Below are 10,120 nucleotides of genomic sequence, written 5' to 3'. Positions count from 1 at the left end.
CATACAGTTCATCGAGCATATTTTATAATCAAGGGATAGGATGTCGATATTTTACTGTAATCTTATTAATGGCTCGACAGTGTATACAAAATTTCCAAGTTCCATCCTTCTTTAGAACAAGGAGAATAGGGATTGCGAATGGACTTAGGCTTTCTCGAACATAGCCTTTAACCATAAGTTTATTGAATTGATATTGTAACTCATTGGTTTCCTTCGGGTTGTTTCGGTAAGCAGGTCAGTTTGGATGTGTGGCTCTAGGAATGAAATCGATTTGATGTTCGATTCCCCTAAGTGGCAGCAGCCTATTGGGAATCTCTTTCGGAAAAACATCTTAAAATTCCTACAATAAATAAACAATCGCACTAGGAAGGTTCTCATTAAGTTCATTAGTGCTTAAATATGCTTCCTTGTACAAAAGTACAAGTAGTGGTTGGTGAGTTAAAAAAGCTTTCTCAACCTTTCTACTCTTCACATAAAAATTAAATTTCTTTTGTTATTTATTGATCTTCCGTAATTCGGTGTAGTAGATTAAACTAGTTTTCATACTTTAGGAGTTTGAATACGAACATTTTTATTATGTTTTAGTTAAGTTTTTGTATGTTGCTTTAAATTAAATAAAAAGTGTATTTTGAGTCTTTTATTGACTTTAGGGACCGAATGAGGCCTAAAGGTGATCTAACCTACTTAGTGAGTGTGTAAGAGACAATTCAAAGGCATAAGAACTCAAGGCTGGTCGATGTGTTACAACACGGGAAGTTCAATGTCGCAATATATGGAGTAGAATACAAGAATCTCATGTTTGCCTTTAGTGTCGCGACATAGACATGGGATGTCACGACACACCCTTGAAGGCATCCCTAAACTAGAGCATATTACCTTCAATGTTGCGACACATACACTATGGTGTCACGACATTGGCCCTATATTGAATGAATTACGAGCTAGGGGCATTTTGGTCTGCACAATAGAAATTAAACACGAAAATGTCAGCTAACCTAGGGTTGAGGACGACAATTACCCTAAATCTATAAATTGGCTTAATTAGCACTTGTGGAGGCCAGCTTTCATATTCTAAGTTTTTTCTTTGTAATTTTAGTTTTAGTTTTTCTTTCTCTTAGGCTTTAGATTTATTTTACAGTTCTTTTCATTAGTGTTCTTCGGAGAATGTGATTTGTAGCCGCGATCAGACTATTATAGATTTCTTACTTCATTCGAATATATATCAAGATTCTTCTTAAACTCTTTTCTTGAATTATTTTTATTGTTTATCTTATTTATCAAGTTCATTATGTTTATGAGATCCATGAGGAACTAATCCTCTTATAGGGATTTAATGAGTGGGGGTGTGATTAATTAATTGCTATGTAAGGTTTTTTTTAGCTGATTAGTTATTTGGGAGAGAAAGAACTTAAACCCTAGGCTTGACAACCCTAGGAAGTCACTTAGGTGGGAATTAACCCAAAATTGGTATGGTCTATCCGTAAACACCTTAGCCCCAAACTGGTCTGGATTAGAGGTGATCATGGGTTAGGCTACTCGGCCCGGCCAAACGGCCCGCCCTAAAAATAAGAGGGTTCGGGTAAAAATATAGGCCCGAAATATAGATTTGGGTAAAAAATGAGGCTCGTTTAGAAAACAAGTTGGGCCGCAGGTAAAACTTTTTTGGCCCGGCCCCGGCTCAGCCCAAATGATATATTAAATATATATATTTATTTTTAATCAAATATACTTTTTGAAATTTAATATGCTATTTTCTTTTTAAAATATGATATTTTGGTATTGTAAAATTTAATATGGGTTGAGCCAGGCCAAGCTCGAGCCTAGAAAATGGACCTAGAATTTTGTCTAGGCCCAACTCAAACCCGGCCTGGCCCAGCCCATGATCACCTCTAGTCTAGACTATGAGGTCGAGATATAAGTAGTTCTTGTTGACTTGTTAGTTTAGTGGATGTTCGAGAGATCCTGCTAAGGTAACGACTAGTTGATTAAATATGAACCTAAAATAGGAATTAGTTATAACCACTGAAGTAAGATAATCACCCATGTTAAAATTTGATTAAGTTTTAATAATTAATGATCCGAAGTCTATTTTATTTATGATATTTTCTTTATTTCTTTGTTTATAAAAATCTAAAAACCCTTTCTCTATATTTTATTGTAATATATTACTAATTAATTCTATTTGCGTTTAGGTTAACTTTAATTTAGTACTCACCTCCATTAGGTACGATCCTCGGAGTACTTACCTACTTCGTTGTAAAACTATATTACAACCTAAGCAGTATACTTGCAGAAACTGCCTCAATTTTATATATTTAGTTACAATATTTATACTCTAGATGTTGGTATGTCCGGAGGTAGTCATTTACTCTCTTTTCTTACCACATTCTCTGTTTCTTTTTCTTTTTCTTTCTCACTCTCCTTTCTTTTCACTCTTATTCATTTTCTTTTTATGTTTTCTCAAATTATCTTATTTTCCCCTATTTTTCTCTTGATTTTACCTCACTTTTTTTTTATTTTCCCACTCTCTTCCTTCAAACGTACTTAGTCTTCATACACTTGTTTAGGAGTCATGGGAACAAGTGCGATGGGTTTCATGTTAAACTTAAAGGAGTAGTGATTGGTGAAACCATCATGAATAACTCTCGATTGTATTTCCATGGATGTCCAAGTAGGATGTACCCCGCATGCACGAGAACAACATCGCATAACACATCATCATTGTACCTTTCGATGGTAAAAGACACCATAACTTGTTTTACCACCTTGATCTCACATTCATCATTTAACTGTTGTAATTTACATGGTTGTGAGTGCTTAGTCGTGATCAATCCAAGTTTTTCCATGAAAGTTAAGCTTGCTACATTCGTGCAGCTACCTCCACCAATGATCATGCTGCATGCTTTTCCCTTGATCTGGCAACATGTAACAGCCCGATTTTAGTTAAATCAGAATAGTAGTTTTGGAACCACAAATCTGAAGTCAAAATATTTATTTTATTATTTTATTATGGTTTAAAGCATGATAGAATTATTGTGTGAAATTTTCGTAAATAAATTTTACCGTTTAAAGGCTTAATTCGGTAAAAAGGACTAAATCGCGTAAACTGCAAAAGTTGTGTTCTATAAGCTAAATGTATTAAACAACTATAAAACTTTAAAGTGGAGGTATCTATACGGTAATTAGACCATTAGTGTGTTAGTGGATGACAGTGGTTTGACAATGTTGTAATTTTTAAATATTATAAAGGTTAATATAGTAAATTAGGTATTAAATGAATAAATAAAGAAAACATAAAGCTTTCATCTTTATTTTTCTTCCTCAACCGAAAGTTCAAGCAACAAAGAAGCCATGGATGCTGGAAAATTTCAGCAAGTCAAATTCTTTGCATGTAAGCCCTTAAACTATCAGTTTCTTATAATTTTTATGTTTTTGAGATCGTTGCTTCGTAATCTAGGTAGCTCGTTCCTCTGAATTCAAAACTGTTAAAGATTTAACATGTTGCCATTGTTGACTGCTTGAGTAAATTGATGATTTATGGTAGATTATGAATATTTGATGTTAGATTTTCATCTTTTATAGAGTGATTTTTGAGAAAATTGTCAATTTTGGACTAAATTATGAAATGTGGAAATTTAGTGGTTAAAATGTGAAATAAATTGAAAATATGGGCCGATAGTAATATATGGAAAATTCAGCTAGCTTGGGTTTGTGTTTAATTTCATGAAATTGTGATTTTATGTGATAAGGACTAAATTGCAAAAATGTGAAATAATAGGGGTAAAAATGTAATTTTGTCAAAATGTGTAAATTATGCTAAATTGATTGAAATGATGATTAACTAAGTAAATTTTGATATTATCTAGAATAAGAAAAGCGGAATTGGGATTTAAATCGAGGGAAAATCAAAGTATCGAATTAGTCGACCTAAATTCGTCATTTTAGCGAATAAGGTAAGTTTGTATGTTTAATAAGCATTAAATTATACATATTTAAATGCTTAATTGAGATAATTATGGTGAATGCTTAAATATTAAATTTAATTGTGATTACAATGATTTGGAAATGTTTGACGGAGATTCGACAAAGTAAAAGTCTTGGTTGAACCTTAGTAATAGATAGGATACAAATGTCATGACATTAGGGTTACCGAGATTACGTGTAAGACCATATCTGAGATATGACATCGATATGAGAATTCGTGTAAGACCATGTCTGGGACATTGGCATCGATATGTGATTTCGTGTAAGACCTTGGTTGGGCTATTGGCATCGATACGAGATTTCATGTAAGACCATATCTGGGATATGACATTGTTACAGTACTATGTGTATGAGATCCCCAAGTATCCTTTAGTATTCCAAATGGTTCAACGGGAAAAGTGGATGAAACATGGTTATAAGTGATGGTACAATGAAAGCAATGTATTCGTGACAGAAATCAACAAGTAAGTGAAAGTTGAGAATGAAAGTACGATCGAGTTAAGTAAGTCAGGTACATACAAAACCTATGTGAGAATCGAATGAAAGTGAATTGGTGAGTTCATACTGTATCATGTATATGAAATGAGAAAGGTATGTGTTTAAATATGTTGTATACCAAAATTTGCTCATTTGGCTATATGGAAGTATGAATTGAATGTTATATGAGAATTAAATTGATTAAACTTGTGAAAGCTAAGGTTAGCTATGTAAATGATTATATGATTGAGAATGAAATGAAATATGATCTATGTAAATTTTATAGATGAAATATGATATGTGTTATGAAGACGTATGGAATTGGAAACGAAATTTTATGAAATGTATGAAAGAAATCATGAAAGAGTAAAATTTGCAATAAAACAGTTTTGGACAGTAGCAGTTGTATAACTTTGAAAAATCACTAAAAATTGTGAAAATCACATTACAGGTTGAATAAGACATGAAATTAAAGCTTATTGAGTCTAGTTTCACATAGAAGAAACGGTGTAAGTAAAAGAATCTTATATTATGAGATATTTCAATTTTTGTGAGATACGGCCAGAATGATTTTGGAATCCCCTGTTCTGACTTTGGAAAATTATTAAAAATTGTATAAAAAGAATTATGGGTTAGAATTTATATGATTAAAATTATTAATGATTCTATTTTTAAGAGAAACAAACAGAAATATCATCTGAATCTCGTACTAAGAGATAATTAATTTTTAGAAAAGAATGGTTGGAACTGTCAGACGACAGAATAGGGACGAATTTGAAGAATTAACTGTACTTGTTAGCTAAACAAAAAATTTTGAAAATTTTATTGTAAGAAGATATGTGAGTCTAATTTCAGGAAAATCAAGTAGATCTTAATTTGGAGTTCCGTAGTGCTAGATATAAATAATTTAGTGACTATGACTCGAGTAGATAGCTTGATATGAAAATTAGTAAATAATGGAACTATGTGCAATTTTGATTGTATTATCTTGAGAACATGTTGTGAGGATTGGTAAAAGCAGGTTGACAGATTGCTTATAATTTACATATCAACTTACTAAGCTTTATAGCTTACTTTGTGTTATTTTTCTATGTTTATAGTCTTCCGAAGGCTCGCTCGGGTTGGAAATCGTCGGAGATCCCATCACACTATCCAACTATGGTTTCGGTGCTTAAGAGGTTTGTAATTTTGGTTATGTGGCATGTATAGGCTAGTTGGTTTATTAAGTGTATAAGTGATTTTGGCTATTGGTGCCTATACGTTTGATTTGTATTGAGCCATGAGATTTGGCTTGTTTATAATGTGAGGTTTGATATGTAGATGACCTTATAATTGGTATGTGATTGTCGCTATATGGTAAGCTTTAGTAAAGTTATTGATGCATTAGTGGAAGTGTCCAAATTGATATTCACGATTGATGAATAATGGTATTTATGTGTTTGTTTATATTGGTATTGAGAGGTTAGGTTGCAATTGAGATGATAAAAAAGGAATAGAGTATTTTAGGTCTAAAAGACATTTATTTACATGCCTTGTTAAATTGATTTACATGATGATTGTTTGGTTAAATAATAAATCATATTGATTTGGTATGTTTCTGGTTAGGCAAAAGTTTGTGTATGAATAGATGAAATGGTTGAATTGGTATGGCATGTTTGATGCAATTGTGGTTAATGTTTAAGCTACCTATTGTGTATAAAAATGGTATATTTTGTGCTTGTGTAAGGTTGACCTTTATGGTTGGCAAATGGCCTATATTTATCCACACTACTGTTGACACGGGCGTGTGACGTCTGTTACTTAGAAAATTCTTAAAATTTCAGAAATTTTTATGTGTAACCAGTTTAGTCCCAAACCTTCTTAAAACTATGTTTTAGATCTCGTAGACCTATTTATGGGACAATGTAATTATGAATGAATGTGATATGATGATACATGATCAATGTATGTGAAATGTTTGTATAATGTGGTAAATTGTTTGGTAATGCCTCTTAACCCTAGTCCGGCGACGGATACGGGTTAGAGGTGTTACACAATGAATGTGGAAAATGTTCTCTCTTTGTTGCTCCCCTCCCTAAGTTGTGTGCTTAAAGCTCATTTAGTTACAAGCAGTTCACCTTTGACCGGATACTCGACTTCACTTGCATCTTCCAATGAGTGCATGTTGTCGTCTTCAAATTCTCCCGTAGATTCGATCTCTCTGTTGTCTTTAAGGATCATTACGTCTCAGTTAGGGAATTGACTTACAACGTGCCCTTTCCTCAAACACTTAAAGCATTTGATATCTCGAGATTGACCTGTTGGTGCTTCTGCCTTGCTCTTATATGAAATAGAGTATTTTTTATTATCTTTAAAAGTTTCAAATTTACCTTTCACTATAGGCCACGCACTTTTTTTTTTCATTTTGGTTCTTTGTTGAGAAAGAACTAGAGTTATTTCCCACTCTAGATAAACCCTTATTCTTCAATTCTTGTTCTACTTTGATCGCCTTGAGAACCATGTGGGTGAGTTCGACATAATGTTGTAATTTGACGATGTTGGCAATTTCTAGATTTAATCTCGTAAAAAACATCGCCAATGTGGTCTCACGATCCTCCGCGACGTTGGCGTATATCATCTTAATTTCCATATCTTTGTGATAGTCCTCCACACTTTTGCTTCATTGTGTGAGAGTTTGAAGATTTTAATAGAGTTCTCTTTAGTAATGGTTTGAAATGAATCTTCTTCTCATGATGGCTTTCATTTTAGCCTACGTCTCCATCAGGCACTCTCTATTTCTCCTCTTAGACAAGGTTAGTTTGTAACGATCCAAAATTTCTAATTTCGTTATTGTGAAAATATGACACAAATATCTGTCAGCTTCAGTGGTTAAGTGTTCTGAGTGTGTGTGAGAGGTCCCAAGTTCAAGCCTTACTTGGGCAGATTTTGGTATTTTTATAAATAAAGCCTTAACCTTGTGCAAAGGGCTTAAGTTTAATTGTTGGTAAGTTTATATCAGAATGGGCCTGTTGGTCTAGTGGTTAAGTGGAGTGTTGGAGGTACTATGTTCAATTCTCTGTGATGGCGTAGAGACATTATTTTTGCTCCAATTTCGGCTAAAAGTTGTGTTGGGGAAAAATTCTGAGTAGTTTTGTTTTAGTGGGTTAATAGGGAATGATTTTAGGAGATAATTAGGAGAGGTTATCAGAAAATAATCTGATTATCTTTTTATGCAAAAAAATAGAGTTTAGGTTTTCTCTCCAATTCTGCAAACTTTTTCTAATGTTTTCTTCTTCTTTTTTCTCTCATCTGTCGATTCTTTCCCCTAGTTGCTGTCGAAATTTCCATTATTTTTCCCCTTCCCTTTCTTTTTTTTTTTCCAATTGATTCGGTTGTTCATCGTTGGTTGCGTGTGTTCGGTAAGTAACAGTTTTGTTTATTGTTAATCGTTCTTGGTTAATCTCTAAAAGAGGGATTCCTTTTCGGTGTTTAGAAGTTAACCAAGGGGCTGGTGATTTTGAATCGACGCTGTGATTGTGTGAAGTCATGGTTACTCAAGCGAGGTAAGGGTTTTGTTAGGTTTTTAGTCGAGTTCCTTCCAAAATTGGCTGATTAAAAACAAATTAAGTGATTAATCGGGAGATATGTTAGTCGAGTTTTAGGTTCTAGAGGCTTAGGAGTGCTTACGCATCAGAAACGATACCTGATGCGTACCCAAAATGCAAAAAAAAGATTTGTGAAAAGCCAAAATTGCTTGTTCTCGAGTAATAAGAGAAATAAGAGAAAATGATGTGAAAAAATTTGTAGAGAAAGGAAATAAGTGTGTTATAAACTTGGAAATCAACATTTTGCACTAAAATAGTTTTAGACAGTAGAAGTAGTCTAACTTTCAAAAATCATCAAAAATAGTGGAAATTGAGTTAGAGGTTGAATAAAATATGAAATTAAATTTTATTAAGTCTAGTTTTTCATGGAAGAAACAATGTAAGCAATGGAATTATAAATTATGAGATCTAATAAAGTTTGTGAGATAAGGTTAGAATGATTTTGGGTTCCCTTGTTCTGCCTTTGGAAAATCATCAAAAAATTTTAAAAAATAATTAGGGGTTTAAATTTATTTTTTTAAATCCTTGACGAGTCTATTTTCAAGAGAAACAAACGGAAACATCATCCAAATTTCGTACTAAGAGATAAATAATTTTTAGTAAGGAAAGGTTAAAACTATCAAACAGCAGAATAGGGATAACTTTGAAGATTTTACTGTACTTATTTGATAAGCTATAAATTTTGAAAATTTTATGGTAGAAAGGTCCAATTTGGGCCGAGTGAGCCACACAGACACATACGGACGTGTGGGCCCATTTTTACTGAAATGTTTCTAAGGTTGCACGGGTCGCCCAAGTCGACTGTGAACCTACTGTAATATTGGTAAGCGCTACTTAGACCCCTAAATGTGTGAAATTGACTGAATGATATCTGTACTGAGCATGTTAATATCTGAACTGAATATATGTACTGAAATTGCATAATAGCATATCATCCATGGTATGTTGCATTGCATTGGGTTGGGGGTTGTTATTCGGAGGAAGTGTACTGAAATGCTTTAAGCCTAATTTATTGGCAACTCAGCTGCAAACTATTGTTTTGTGTCACATTCCGTACTACTTAGAGTGTAGGGATGGATGGGTTGATTATATCCCCACATGGTGTGTAAGGTTGGATAGAGATGGTGTGTAGAGGCTGGTTGGATAGGATTTTGCTACTGCATAACTGTTACTGCTCCTGATATTGCGATGGGCTAAGGCTCTACTGCATTGAGATGGGCTAAGGCCCAAACTGTCACTGATATTGAAAAGGGATTAGGCCCAAGGCTGTTCAACTGTGCATTGTGAATATTGATAGTTTGTTTGTTTCTGTGGGATTATACATTGAGTTTACGTAAACTCACCCTTTTTGTTTAATGTGCACAGGTAATCCCCAAACTTAGACAGATCGGTGCGACGGAGGACTCAGTAGTGACTATAGTAATTTTTAGACTTCATGGTTTTCAATTTACGATTTATGATTTGGTTATTATTGATTATTTGGGTTGTAATTTAAGGACCATCTGAGACTTTGGTTTTAAAATTGGGTTTTTATTTATTTATTTTACTTTATGGATTTATACCTGTTGGTCGAAGGAAATTCGATTTTCAAAAAGTTAAAGTATTTTCTAAACGCATGATCACTTAGACTGTTTTATTAAAGTTTCCACAACGAGGGATGTTTCAAAACAAATGTTTTAAATGAATAAAGACGACTTCTTAAGTTCTAACAAAGATTTACTAAAGATAATAACATGAAATGTTTTCATCGTAACAACGAGGTTTCAAAAACACTATCGTGTGACATTGCCAGATACAACCATAATGTTTAGGCTGGGTTTGGGGTGTTACATAGTTGGTCCCACCAAATTATAGCGTAATTGGTAAACTCAATGGCGACTAATTTTACCTTTTTTAATTCGGAGTAATTGTGATAATCGAACACTAGTTCGATCTTCTTTTCCTACTCAAGGTATGCCTCTAGATTGTTTCTTCATTGGAAATAAGGGATTTTTAACTTGATGCTACCAGGATTGTTATCAACCTGTTCCTGTCTTGGCCTTTCTTTAGGCCTTATTTCATTTTGCCTTGTGCTA

This window comes from Gossypium hirsutum, chromosome D04, assembly GCF_007990345.1.
Source record: "Gossypium hirsutum isolate 1008001.06 chromosome D04, Gossypium_hirsutum_v2.1, whole genome shotgun sequence".
Taxonomy (NCBI): Eukaryota; Viridiplantae; Streptophyta; class Magnoliopsida; order Malvales; family Malvaceae; genus Gossypium; species Gossypium hirsutum.
Note: the sequence above shows the minus strand (reverse complement) of the source record.